The sequence below is a fragment of the Protopterus annectens genome, chromosome 6.part0 (assembly GCF_019279795.1).
Source record: "Protopterus annectens isolate FY-2018-M chromosome 6.part0, PAN1.0, whole genome shotgun sequence".
NCBI lineage: Eukaryota > Metazoa > Chordata > Ceratodontiformes > Protopteridae > Protopterus > Protopterus annectens.
In genome coordinates this window covers 411984500-411999707 of record NC_056737.1, presented here as the reverse complement: position 1 = coordinate 411999707, position 15208 = coordinate 411984500, and the positions used below count along the sequence as shown (strand labels likewise).

The 15208-nt window shown below is 43.9% G+C and overlaps 1 protein-coding gene across 1 annotated transcript in view; it reads right to left on the bottom strand.

The window, feature by feature from the left end:
* RYR3 (ryanodine receptor 3) overlaps positions 1–15208 on the bottom strand; it is a 3250282-nt gene that overhangs the window by 2291267 nt on the left and 943807 nt on the right. The window lies entirely within an intron of this gene.

Here is a 15208-nt window from a genome sequence, read left to right as displayed (position 1 = left end):
GTGATTCCTTTAGTGAGGTATTTCTGCATCCTTTCCAGTTGTTGCAGATGTCTTGAGAGGTACATACCAAATGGGGCATTGTATTCTATAATGGGTCTAATGAGGGATGAGTACAGTGGGACAATGACCTCCTTTTTTCTGTATGAAAAGCCCTTAGTGATGAGGTGTACCACATAGAAGAATTTTGTGACTGTTGTGGCGATGTGGTTATCGAAGATGAGACTACTGTCCACCTGTGTCCCTAAGTCTCTTGTCACACTTTCAGTGTTTAGATTCATAGATTCATAGCTTAGTACTATGCTAACTGCCCTCATGGGCCATTTTAAGCCTAGCCAATTACCCCATGTGAGAATCAAGCCCTGCACCTTGTGTTTTTAAGGTAAGCACCTTAACCATTACACCAATCTCCCACCCCACCTATGTGGTAATTCACAGGTACATGTTTTTTCCCAAAGGGGATAACTATACATTTCTTGGCATTGAGCTTAAGTCCATGGCTCTGGCACCAAGCATCTGTTTCTCTAAGGCCCTTTTGTAGAATATCCACATCATTTGGGGATTCAGTAATGGCTCCCGGTTTGCAGTCATCTGCGAACTTTGTTAGACAGAGTCCCTTAATGTTGGCCTGTAATTCAGAGAAGTAGATGCCAAACAAGAGCGGTCCCAAGACTGAACCATGAGGAACTACTCTTGTAACTTGTTTGGAGTTGGCTACTTTTACAATGTGGGTTCTGTCAGTAAGCCAGTTGGTAACCCATCAAGTGACGTTGGGATTAATGCCCAGCTTAGTAAGTTTATCTATTATTCCAGAGTGGGGGATGGTGTCGAGGGCCTTAGCGAGGTCCAGATAGGCTGTGTGGACCACCTTACCCTTATCCACAGGTCTGGAGACTGATTCGAAGAAGGCAATCAGGTTCAGGAGACAAGATCAGCCCTTCATGAACCCAAACAGGGTGGGATCCAGTGTTTGAAGGTTGCCAGTGTCTTTGTTAATGAGTTCCATGGTAATACGTTCCATGGCCTTGCAGATCAGGCTCGTCAGACTGATGGGGCGGTAGTTCCCAGGATCCAAGATGGATCCCCCTTGTGGAGTGGGATAACTGTAGCTGTGCACCACTCAGTGGACACGAAGCCTGAGGTGAGGCTATGATTAAACATGACACTTACGTGAGGTGCCAGTTCATTTTGTAGTTCATATAGTACACAGCCCAGGATATCGTCTGCTCCCATGGATGCTGTACTCTTAGCTTTGGAGAGTGTGGTTTTTACCTGTGTGGCTGTTATAACTGGAATTTGGCAATCTTTTGGTATTGAAATGGGCCATTTAGGGGGTGAGAGGGGGATGAAGTTGGCACTGAATTGATCTGCCAGGATATTGGCAATATCCTTGGGATCAGTATATTTAATGCCATTCTGTTTTAGCTCAGAGCAGATCTGAGCATTGCCATTTAGATTCTTGACATAGCTATAGAATGCCATGTGGTTGTCTTTGGAATCTTTGGCAATTTTAGTTTGTTTGACAAGCATTCACTTAGGCTTAATTTTGCAACTCGGGCCAGAGACAGTACTTTCAAAGGGTTTACTATGGCAGTTACAAACGGAGATTGTCTGCAGATAGAACACTTGAACATTGGATATTTGAATGGCCATCTTGCTGAACATCTCCGTGTCGAAAGTTCATATCAGTGAATGAAAAGTTCTGTCAAAGATCACGGTAATGTGCAGTGTGGGAAATTCATCCCTTTCCTCACTGTAGTGCGATCTCAGAGTTGGAATATATAGTTAGCGGGTGGTGTGGGGAGTGCAGCCCTCCACAAGGGGGTGCAGGGGGCTTGCCTCCCTGCAGAAATGTGATGTTAGGTGTAGGAGTTTAGTATTTCTATGGTCCTACACATACATAATGTGATGTGTTTGATTTTAATGTCGAATCAGCTGAATTCATTCAGCTGATTCGACACTGTGATTTGCGGGTTTTTTCCGTGGTTGTGGTTCAGTATTTTAGTTGCAAATTATTTTGTTCGGCGATATTATGATAGTAAACCCTTTCAAAGATGTGTTTTTATTTGCTTGCTTATTTCCTTATGCTTTGCCAACTACTCTGAGCCAACAAAACCATAACATAACAATATTGTCAGTTAGATTGGTATAGCTTGTATTATTATAGTTACATTGATAGGTTAAATATAAAGTACCAGGTAGTTGAAATGTATGCCCATGTGGAATATGTAATGGTAAATGCCACAACATGATTAACTCTTAGCACTCCTGATGCTGCACATAGTTAATATAATGCAAACAAATGTGTCTTTTGTGTATCTTCTGGTCTATGTATCTCTACATAGCTAGTTTATTTTTTTATAAACATCTTAATTATATCACACTAAAAAGTGACACAGGTACACACACATATTAATATAAAGAAAAACAAACTATAGTAACATTTGATGTTCTGTAGTCCTATCTCGCCTTCATTCTTACATATGGGTTTGGAGCCAATCCTCGGCTCTGACTCAGCCGATTACAAAGCTCAAAGTCTCTCAATTGGCTCGTGGCAAGGTAGGTATCCCATAGTGCACTAGTAAGAATCCCCAGATCTCGTTTGCCGTGTCTACAAGTTCAGAAGTGCTCTCTTTCTTGGCTGTGGCTAAATTGGATTTTCTTCATTATTTTATTTCTATAGCGATCGTTTTTTGATAATATTATTAGTTTTAGTATAATTAGCTTAACTGTTGTTATTATAGTAGTAAATTAGTTAGCGTGTTTTTGAATGTTTGCAATTTTTTATTTGAAACCTTGTTGGCCGTCACTTCCGCAGGCCCTTTTTTCTTTCTGAGTGGTATCCCTTCTTCGGTGTGCTAGTTTTCTTTTTGTTATATTTAGATCTCTTAGGTGTAGGTAAGTGTTTTCATTAGGACCTATTCTAGCCTTGTGTTTTTGACTAGAATAAATAGTTTAAATTTGACAGCTGTGTGCAGTGTTTCTCTGTTGACTCTTACTAGCTAACTAGCTAGTTAGAGTGTTTGTTGAATTTATTGCAATTGTTGTTGCAAATTGTTTATGTCGCTTACTCCTCTGTTTAGGGCTAGGCCTGTTTAAGTTAGAGGACCTAGTCCTCTATTACCTTTTCTCTAGTGTGTTGTTTCCTCAGCAGGGCTAAGCCCGTTTAAGTTAGAGGACCTAGTCCTCTGTCTTTGCTCGTCCTTGTTGTTCTTGAACAAGGCTAGGCCTGTTAAAGTTAGAGGACCTAGTTCTCTGTTGTTTTTTCCTTGTGTGCAGTGTTTTTTTTTTGCAGGGCTAGGCCCATTTAAGTCAGAGGAACTTGTCCTTTTTCTACTTTTCCCTCTTGTGATTGTTTGTTCGTGACAATATGTCTAAGGATTCAAAGGATCCTAAACCTTCGGGTTTTAAAAAGTGTCTCAAGTGTTCTCAAAACATGTCCCTGACTGATGGACATAGTATTTGTGTTTACTGCCTGGGAGCCATACATCTTCAGCAGACATGTTCTTTTTGCCACTCCTTTAGTTCTTGAGTTTTCCAGGAAAGGAAGAACAAATTGATCTTGAAAGGTCTCCTTAAGCCTTCCTTTGAGGTGAATTTAGCCAGCTCTTCATCATCGCATTCCAGGTCTCCCTCTTCTAAAAAAAGAGAAGGTTAAGTTGTCCAAGAGACAATCTCCCACACCGACTATTTTATCTGGACCTCCACAAAAAAATTACAAAGTTGGACAAACCTTCTACCTCTTCGGCTCCACTATCCTCAGAGCCAGTTGAGGTTATCGACATCGACACTCCAGTATCGGCCCCAAGTTTTTTCGGACCCGACTACTGAACACTTACCTCGGAGCCGGTCTAGAGAATTATTACCGGTTTCCCCAACTCTCAGATCTCTGATTTTACAGAGTTCTAGATCACCTACCTTGTCTTCCAGATCCTCCAAGAGTCTTTCTGAAGAGAATGTAGAGAGAGTAGTGCTTAGATTCTTGAAGTCGTCGGTGCTAGCTAATTTGTTGCCGGCTCCGACCCAATCAGTTCCGGAGTCATCTAAGGTCATACTTCCTGCTTCTCTTTCTCCTCTGAGCCATGTCGGTCATTTGGAACCAGAGCTATCAGTGCCACTTGTTGTGAAACTGTCAGTTCCAGCACCTCTGGCACCGACTTGGTGTCTGGGAGCCGAAGCTCACCAGTCGACCCCGACAGGGACGCTTGTACCTGAACTTCTTCGGTTCCGAGACTACCTCTCAGTGCGTCGGCTCAGTTGAGCTCGGAGCCTACATCTATCTCAGAGCCAGTTGCTTTGGAGCCGAGGGTGACTTCTGCTTCCTCAGAACCAGGGGTTTCCTCGGAGCCAGAGAGATCTGCCTTTGATATGATGAGGAGTGTGTTGTCTAGGTCTTCAACTCCACACAAGGGTACCGATGCTCTTCCCCCTCAAGCTCTGACCTCTGTCTCAGCACCACCTCTCTCTATTGACAGCAGAGACCCGCAGCCTCAGGAGCCCCGATTGGGTGGCCCCCAGCCTTTCAAGACCTCACCAGAATACCCTTCAGAGGAGCCTCCTTGGAAGAGAACTTGCAAGAGGAAGCATGTAGACTCCTCTGATGAGTCCATCACCTTTGACACTGACCTTGAGGAGTAAGAAGTGTCCCCTAGGTCATCCTCTGATGATTTCTCCTTCGTAGATATCCTAGAGATCCTGAAACAGAGAGGTGGTTGGCCCACTGTCTCCCCTTCTGATCAGAAGTCAGTGCACCTGAAGGCTTTTGGGTCTCAATCTTCAGCCTCTTGGGTGTCTCCACCTTTCAATGAGCTCTTAGATTTAGTTAGTCGAAAGGTGTAGGAAACTCCTGATGCCATGGAACCAGTCCTCAGAAGGCCCAACAAATTTCTTTCAGTCCCCAAAGAGAAAGAGTTTTTAACTAAAGGTGTGCCTGTAGATGCCATGGTGGTGACAGCAGCTACAAAGAAGGAACTAGTGGAAACTTCCTCATCTATACACCCACCGAACAAGAAGTCTCGAATCATGGACAGATATGGGAAGCGTATCTTCTCTTTTTACACTCATATCACTGAATTACCTTACCATTTCACTAAGCTTCAAAGAGATCTCCTAAAGGAGCTAGGAGATACTCTCCAAGGTACTTTAGCTGTAGGAGTCCCTGAGAAGGTTACTGTTCAGTTGTCTACCTTAAACTCCATTGTTAACTCCTCCATGAGGCTGATATTTTATGCAGCAGATGGAGCGAGCAGGGCAGCGGGTTCAGGAGTTTCCCTTAGGAGACACTCCTGGACGCACGTATGTAACTTTGTGGACCCCTTCAAATCTACATTTACCAACGCCCCCTTTGATGGTTCCTCTCTGTTTGGACCAAAGGTAAAAGATAGACTCACCAGGTGAGAGCAGAAAGGGAAAACTCTTTCTGCCATGGGAGTACATTTTTCTGTCCCTTCTAGACCAAACCCTAAGGGTCAGAGAGGCGGGAAAATGTGGATCAAGAAATCTCAGAGATTTTTCCCAGATGCACAAGGTGATTTCTTCTCCAGAGGCATAGGGGGAGGAAGTAATGGTAGACGTTGCCCTAGAGGCGGGGGGGGGGGGTCCACAAAAAGTACAGTTATGTACACTTACCATAAATGTAGATGTTCGAGTGTATTCACTGTTGCAGTCATTACATTTGGGTTATCTGCTTGAAGGTAGCCCTCAGTCGGCCTGATTGACAAAGTCTTGGGTCCTGCATCAGTTGCTGTCCCTTCTTCCATGACGTCAGGTCATCACGGGTATAAAACATGCAGCCGATGCCATTACGTCAGTTTTTCTTGCCCCAGATGCCAGATGCCCCCCTAATGGGAAGCAATTAAATATAAAATTACAATGATATGCCTCCAACAAAAAAACAAATACACCAAAAAGGCTTTTAAGCATAGTAAAGGAAAGTAGAGGTATAGCCAAAAGAAGTTAGGGGGCTGGAGGGAGGGTAACCAGGACTGCAACAGTGAATAAACTCGAACATCTACATTTATGGTAAGTGTACACATGTTCTTCGTGTTTCACTGTTGCAGTCATTACATTTGGGTAGATTTCCAAATCTATGGTTGGGAGGAGGAATTTATATAGCATTAGAACCAGCTATAAGGCCATGCAAGACTGCAGTGGCAAAGCCAGCTCTGGATTTAGAGAAAATTGGCAAATGATAATGCTTGGTGAAAGTATGTACAGAACTCCATGTAGCAGCTTCTAGGATGTCCTTGGTAGGGATGCCTCTGAGAAAGGCTGTAGAGGTAGATGCAGCCCTGGTGGAGTGAGGTCTGCTCCCCTGGGGGATAGGTTTTCCATGGTGCTTATAGCAGAAATGAATGCAATGACCTATCCATTTAGAAATGGTTTGCTTTGAAATAGCCTTCCCCTCTGCCCCTGCAGCAAATGCCACCAGCAGTTGTTCAGATTTTCTTTGAGGTTTAGTCCTGTCCAAGTAGAATCTAAGTTGTCTGTACATATCTAAGGAATGCAGTATCCATTCCCCTTTGTTCTGTGGATTGGGAAAGAAGGTTGGCAAATGAATGGACTGATTAAGAGCCACACTGGAAACCACCTTGGGCATGAAGGATGGATTGGTTCTGAGGGACACCCTGTCTGCATGAAAGATGATGAAAGGCTCCACTGCCATAAGGGCCTGTAATTCAGATACCCTTCTAGCTGAATTTATTGCTAAAAGGAAAGCTGTTTTTAAAGAAAGAAATTTTAAGTCTGCAGTAGCAGCTGGCTTGAAAGGAGGTAGAGTGAGTTTCTCCAAAACAAAGTTAAGGTCCCAGGCTGGGGTTGGAGCTCTCCTGGGTGGTCTCAAATTTTTGGCCCCTCTGAGGAACTGCTTGAGCAGTGGATGAGAGAAGAGGGGAGGTTCTGTGTTATAATGAGCTGAAATGGCTGATGTGTGGATTTTAATGGAGGAAAAAGACAGGCCCTTGTGAAGCATCTCAGTTAAGTATTGTAAAATCTGAGGTAAATTGGACACTGCTGTGCTCATCCCTTGAGACTGGTCCCAGGCACAGAATCATTTCCATTTTTCAGCATAAGATTTTCTAGTACTATGCCTTCTTGCTTCTAAAATGATATCCATCACAGGTTTACTGAGGGATGGTAAAGGAGAGATTATGTAATTAGCCAGGCAGCAAGGTTTAGTGTTAGAAGCTGAGGGTGTAGAATCTGCTTCTCCTACTGCCACAACAGGGAAGGAGTCTGAGGCAGGTGCCATGGGGATAAATGTGACACACTGCAAAGGAGGGGGTACCAGTGTTGGCGTGGCCAGTCTGGAGCAATCAAAATCATCCTTGGTTTGTCCTGTTTGATTTTTAGTAGTACTTTGGAGAGTAGAGGCAGAGGGAGGGAGGAAGGCATAGACTGATAGGTTTTTCCAGCTGAAGGACAGAGCATCCACTTTCCAGGCTTGTTTATGGGGAGTCCTTGTGCAAAATTTGTCCAATTAGTAGTTCTGGGGAGAGGCAAACAGGTCTATATCTAGGCTCCCTCATTTGCTTGTCAACATGTTGAAAATCCTTGGTTCCAGTTTCCACTCGTGTGAGTCCATGAGGTTTCTGCTTAGTCCGTCTGCCAATGTATTTAATTTTCCTGGCAGGAATTGAGCTTGTAGGTGCACTTGGTAGCTCACGGCTGTGTTCCACAATGCCATGGCTAGTCTGCAGAGGGAGTAAGAATGTGTACCCCCTACTTGTTTATGTACCACATAACAGTGGTGTTGTCCATTTTTACCATTAGTTGTCCTGGAAGAATATGGTCCTTGAAGGCTGTCAGTGCATTCTGTACAGCTAACATTTCTTTTTGATTGATATGCAGGTGCATTTGACTTGGGTTCCATTTGCCCTGAATGCACTTCCCCTGCCAAGTGAGCCCCTCATGCATAGTCTGATGCATCTGTTGTTAGGGTTTGGGTGGCAGGGGGTGGTGTGAGAGGTAGTCCCTTGTTTTGGTGGCAGGCCTCTGCTCACCAAAGGAACTCTAGGCGTAGGCAAGGTATGATAGGAATTAGTGCTTCTAGATCCTGAGAATGTTGACACCATAGGCTTTTTAGATACCACTGTAGTTTCCTCATACACAGTCTTGCATATGGAATTAGAACAATGCAGGAGGCCATGAACCCCAAGGCTTGCAGTATTTATCTTGCAGATAGCAGGGTTTTTGTAGTAGGTTATCAAATGAATTTGTTTCTCTGGCATGAGGTAAGCCATCTTGGAAGTTGTATTCAAGCTTGCTCCCAGGAATATAATTTGTTGACAGGGTACCAGGTGTGATTTCATTTCATTTATGGTGTACCCCAGACAAGTTAGAACCCTTTGTACAAAGGCCAGATGATTCAAAAGTATGTCCTGGATTTCTGCCTGAATTAGACAATCGTCCAGGTATGGGTATATTTGAATATTTATTTGCCTGCAAAATGCAATAACTGGAGCTAGGCACTTTGTGAATACCCTGGGTGCAGTAGATAAGCCAAAGGGCAGTGCAGAGAACTGATAGTGCGTGTAGCCTGCTTTGAAGTGTAGGTATCTTCTGCAAGATTCCCTGATTGGGATGTGCAGGTATGCTTCTTTTAAATCTAGTTTTGCTAACCATGCATCCTTGCCTGGCATAGGAAGTAATTGGTGAAGAGTCAGCATCTTGAGTTTTAGAATCTCCAAAAAGGTGTTTAGAGTAGGCAAGTCCAGAATAGGACACCATGAATTATCTTTTCTGGGTACCAGGAAAAGTCTTGAGTAGAAACCTTGCCCCTTTTCCTCTTCTGGTACCAGCTGAATAGCCCCCATGTTTAAGAGAGAAAGTACTTGTTTTTGGGCCTCTGCCCATTGATTTGGGGGTAGGTCCAGCTACTCGCTTGGTGTTGGCAACGTGTGGAAGTGAAATCTGTATCCCTGGGACACTATATTTAAAACCCATTTGTCTTGGGTAATGAGTTCCCTGTTCTTTGCATGAAGAACAATCTTTCCCCCCAAAGGGGCAGTCAGTTGATAAGTGCTTGGAAATTTTAAAAGGAAGTCATTGAGACAGTTTACCATAGGGGGGAGTCTTATTACTCCCAGATTTGGAAGTGGAGGCCCCCACTGCTTAGTCCTGTGTGTTCCCTGGGACTGAAACCTGGGGTTTTTGCTGTGTCTGGGTTTGGCTTGAGAAGACCTGGAAGGGGCTGGAAAGGACCAATTCTTAGAGGGCCAGTGCCTACTAAATACAGGAAGCTGAACTTGTAAGAAATCTTTAACAGTTTGCATAGATTTAGCTTTATCTTCCATCTTGTTAAGAACTTCCTCAGACTTGTTGCTAAACAGGCGGTCCTGATTTAAGGGAGCATCCAACAATTTAGCTTTAACATGATCAGGCAAAGATTGCTCCTTAAGCCAAGCATGCCTTCTGAGTACAGACCCAGTAACAGCAGCCCTCCAAGAGGCCTCTAATGAATCAAAACCACATTGCAAAGTATGTTTTTCAACTTGTTCAGCAGAATGTATTAAATCCTGTAATTCTTTATTTTCCACACAGTCAGGAATCAACACCATTTTCTGTTTAAGCAATTCAATAACATGTTGCTGATACTTTAACATATGAAACTGGCAGTTTAAAACCCTAATGGCCAAGGCTGCAGAAGTGTACACCTTCTTACCCCATCTATCCAGTGCCCTGGAGTCTCTATCAGAAGGGGTAGGATTTTTAGCAGTAGAAGCCTTAATGCCCTTGGGCTGCTGTGAAATAGTCTCTGGATCCGCAATAGGATTTTTAAAAAGGAACTTGTGTGACTCAGGGACCCTGTAGTATCTGTCAGGTTTTCTGGGAGCAGGAGGCAAGGAATCAGGGGGAAAACTAGATTCTGAAAAAGCATCATCAACAATGTCTAGTACAGGAGGAATAGCTAAAGGCCTATGCTGAGGTAGGAGTAATAAATCCCTAAGCCTCTTTTTTGAATCAGAAAAATCTTGGCTTTCCCAGTGGAAATGCTCCCTTAGAGCATGTAAGGTTTCCCCAAAAGAAAATCCTCTGGAGGGGAAGCAGAGGGAATGGAGTCCTCTGCATCAGAATCCTCATAAGTAAATAAGGGCAAATCCAGATCATCAGAAGAATCAGAAAAAACAGAATCCTGGTCAGAAGATTCATAAAAACTTCAGTCCTAGGCCTCTTAGAAGGGGGGGGGGGTTGCCTAGTCCTGATTAGAGTTATTAGGTCTTCAGCCATTCTTATCATTTGTTTTTTAGGCATAGAGGCCTGAGCATGAGGCCTGGGCGTCGTTTTTTTAGGCATGGTTCAAGATTTAGGCCTAAGTGAAGAAGGAGGCATTGGTTTAATATGCAAGTTCATAGGCCTGAATACACCCTCAGAAGCCGTTGCCTGCACAGCAGCTCCAGACCCATCCAAGGTAGAGACATCCATGGTTTCCATAGTTGAAGCATCTCGTGGCATACCGGACTCCGAATGGGTCTCAGTAGAGGCCTGCGAATCAGAAGTAGTGGGTATCAGGGGCTGTAAAAGCACCTCACTGAGTACCGGTGAACTGGTAACTGGCTTAGGAGAAGCGTCGTCGGCAGTTTTGGACCTTGGTGGCCTGTCTCTGTCTTTATCTTTGTGTTTTTTTGGATTCCTGGTAGTCGGATGGCTAACCGATGACATTTCTGGATAATTAAACTGAGAACCAAAATATTTAGAGGCGAAAATATACAGACAATGGATAGTGCACTGATTAAATAAAGCATAAAACCGACAGCAAGGTACATCGTAGTCAGGGCCTAAGCAAGGAATACAGTACGAATGAAAATCTTTATGAGGTATTTACTTTCCACAAGTAATGCAATTATTAACTTTTACTGACATTGGTAAGGAGGAAGAAAAAGTTTCCCCAACGGGGTTCTTAGCTGAACACTTTGGTTCTGAAACTCAAAAACGAAACTTTCAGGAGTCGTCTGACCGGCACTTGTGGACTGCTTCTGCTTCGGGCACTGCATGGCAAGAAAGACTGGTGTAATGGCATCAGCTGCATGTTTTATACCCCTGACGACCTGACGTCATGGAAGAAGGGACAGCAACTGACGCAGGACCCAAGTCTTTGTTAATCAGGCCGACTGAGGGCTACCTGCAAGAAGATAACCCAAATGTAATGACTGCAACAGTGAAACACGAAGAACATCCAGGGTGGCCACGATTCATTTCGCGGACATCTCTATCAGTGCACCAGAAGTGGGACCTGACTGCACTTCTCTGGAGCCAGTCAGGGGTCGCTTATCTTTGTATCCAGAAACCTGGCACAACATCACCCAAGACAAGTGGGTACAAAGAATAATTTCCAGAGGATACTCCATACCCTTCTCTTTTCCACCTCATCCCACCAAGGATATCCCAGATGTTCCACCCAATCACAGGGATCAAGCAACTATAGAAGTCCAAAAGTTGCTTCAAAAGATAGTCATCCAAACCATCCCTGCAGACCAGATAGGATTCGAACTTACTTCAGATTCTTTTTAGTGCCAAAACGAACAGGGGACTGGAGACCCATTTTGGATCTCAGCAAGATAATTGAATCAGTGAAGAAGTCCAAGTTTCGAATAATAAACTGCAGTCTATACTCCCTCTGTTAGGGAAAGACAGTTGGATATGCTCCATAGACCTCCAAGATGCGTACTACCACATAAAAATGGACAGAGCATCGAGGAGTCATTTACGCTTCTGGCTGGGAGCCAGTCATTACCAATTTCGTGCTCTGCCCTTTGGTCTCACCACAGCTCCCAGGGTGTTCAGCAAATGCATGGTGGTAGTAATGGCTCAATTGAGACATCTTGGATTCCAAGTGTTTCCATACCTGAACGACTGGCTCCTGACTGCCACCACCTGGCACCTACTTCTACAAGCCAGGGATTCAACCATCCAAGTCTGCACTCCGCTAGGGATTACTATAAATTGGGAAAAGTCTGCCTTGTTGCCCTCTCAATATGTGACCTTTATAGGTACAGAAATAGACACAGTTGCAATGATGGCTCACCTTCCTGCAGACAGAATACAAAATCTAAGACAACAGATATACAGCCTGCTTCCTCAACACAAAGTCAAAGCGAAGACAGCACTCAAACTTGTAGGAACCATGGCCTCTACTATAACTCTAGTTCCACTAGCCAGACTACATATGAGAATTCTACAATGGCTACTCTTTTCCCAGTGGTCTCTTCAACAGCTGCCTCTGTCTCATCCCATTTTGATAGCAGAATCTTGCAAAAAGGACCTTCGTTGGTCAATCCAGTCCAATCAACTAACGATAGAGACACCATTCATTCCTCTCCATCTGTTTGCTACTGTGACCACGGATGCCTGCCAGATAGGGTGGGAGAGGTATTATCTAGGAAGGATAGTCCAAGGCACATGGCAAGAACATGAGGCTCACTTGCATATCAATGTCCTAGAGATGAGAGCAGTGCTACTAGCACTGCAAGCACTTCACGACTTTCTTCCTCTAGGGAAAATAGCAATCCAATCAGACAATATGTCAGTGGTGTGGTATATAAACAAACAAGGGGGAACCAGATCCTACCCCCTATGTTGAGAGGTTCTTCCTAGTTGCAACACATATCCTGGGGACAACCAATGTGATAGCCGACAAGCTCAGCAAGGCAATCTTGATGCCTCACGAGTGGTCTCCGAATCAGAAAGTCTCAGAACAGATTTTACGCAAATGGGGACAGCCTTGCTGTGATCTGTTTGCCAGCCCAATGAATGCCAAATGCAGTAGCTACTTCTCCCTTATCCCCCTCCCCCGGAGGGGACACCGAGAGAAGCACTTGTTCACAATTGGCCCTCGGGACTTCTTTATGCCTTTCTTCCCTTTCCGCTAATATCGAAAGTGATCCAGAAAGCAAAGACCTAGGGAGGCAGAATGTTTCTTATCACTCCTTACTGGCCTTGTCAGATATGGTTCACCTTTCTCAGGCCTCACCTTTTGGACAATCCATGGACTCAGACCTTCTGATACATATGTCAGGCACCTTCCATCCCAGTCTCCACACCCTCAACTTGACAGTGTGGCTGCTCCACTTCCATCCCTAGTCAGGCTTCATGATTTCTCCCCTGCAGTTACACATATCCTGATGTCTTCTCACAAGCCTTCTACGAGAAAATTGCATGTTAGCAAATGGAAAAGATTTTCTCTCTGGGCACAAGAAAAAACATAGATCTTTATACAGCCTCCATTCCCTTAATGTTAGAATTCCTAACCAAACTTTTTCATCAGGGATCAGCTGCTGCTACAATCAAAGTTCAATTAGCAGCAATCTCCAGTTTTCATTTGGGACAACACAAACCTAATGTTATGGCTCACAGATTGTGTAAATCATTTTTAAAAGGCACTACCTTGCTAAGACCTCCCTTTCAAGAACCTGTATCTCCCTGGGATCTAAATTTTGTTCTTTCTAAACTTACTTCCCAGCCTTTTGAACCCACACATACTTGTGAATTAAAGTTCCTTTCATGAAAGACCACTTTTCTAGTAGCCATTACATCTGCCAGAAGAGTGTCAGAGTTGCAAGCACTTTCAGTCAAACCTCCTTACGTGATTTTTCATAGAGACAGAGTTTCCCTTTGTAGAAATCCATCCTTCATCCCCAAGGTTTGTTCTCAATCTAATATTAATCGAACTATTGAACTACCAGTCTCTTTTCCTAATCATTCAAACAAAGCAGAATACAAGTTTCATCAACTTGATGTTCACAGACATTTAAGGTTCTATCTACATAGAACCAAGGAGTTTAGGAGATCAGACCAATCATTTGTATCTTTTTCGGAGATGAGAAAAGGTATGCTGGTCTCCAAGATAATATTATCAAACTGGATTTCAAGTTGTATATCTTTTATTTACTCCTCTAATGGCAAAGAACTCCCATTTAAAATTACAACTCATTCTACCAGATCCGTATCCACATCTGCTGCCTTTCAAGCCAGAATTCCAGTGGACAGTATATGTACAGCAGCAACTTGGGCTACCCCTCATACTTTCATTACACATAACAAATTGGATCTGGCCTCCAGGTGCAAAGCCTCCTTTGGTTCCACGGTTCTTAGGAATATATTCCCATGAGCCACCCGAGAAAAACGTGCTAGGAACGCTGTCCCATATGAAAGAATGAAGGTGAGATAGGACTACAGAAAGTACAGTTGTGTACCTACCATAAATGTAGATGTTCGAGTGTATTCACTGTTGCAGTCATTACTCTTGGGTTATCTTGCTGGCAGGTTACCCTTGGTCTGCCAGAATTCCAAAGTCTAGGTCCGGCGTCGGTTGCTGTCGCCTCCTCCCTGACATCAGTGTTCCAGGGGTATAAAAGATGCAGCTGATGCCATTTTCTTCAGTTTTTCTTGCCCCAGATGTTAGGTGCCCCCAAATTGGTAGGCTGAAAAATATGCCAATAAAAATGCATGCACAAAAATAACATTTCCTTCATCTACAAGCAAATACACCACAGAGGTTGTATAGGATAGAGAAGTACAGATAAGTCCCAGCAAAGAAAAGGGGGATGGTGAGTGGGTAACCTGGACTGCAACAGTGAATACACTCGAACATCTACATTTATGGTAGGTACACAACTGTACTATGTTCATCATGTTTCACTGTTGCAGTCATTACTCTTGGGTTGAATCCCAAAGCTGAGGAAGGGTGGCTGGGCTAAATAGGATTAGGAGAGGCTATGAGGCCCTGCAGGACTGCAGTGGCAAAGCCTGCTCTGGACTTAGAGTAAAGAGGTAAGTGGTAGTGCTTTGTGAAGGTGTGCACTGAACTCCAAGTTGCAGCCTCTAAGATATCTTTGGTTGGTACTCATCTCAGGAAGGCTGCTGAAGTGGCTGCTGCTCTGGTGGAATAAGGCCTAATGCCCTTAGGCACTGATTTGCCATGTTGAAAATAGCAGAAATGGATGCAATGGCCTATCCATTTAGAAATAGTCTGTTTTGAGATAGCCTTTCCTTGTGATCCTGCAGCATATGACACTAAAAGTTGCTCAGTCTTTCTGAAAGCTTTAGTTCTGTCCAAGTAGAAGCATAACTGCCTGTGTATGTCCAAAGAATGTAGAATTTTCTCACCCTTTTTCTGTGGATTAGGATAAAAGGTTGGCAAGTGAATGGTTTGGTTAAGGGCCACACTGGACACCACCTTAGGCATAAATGTAGGGTTTGTCCTCAGAGAAACCCT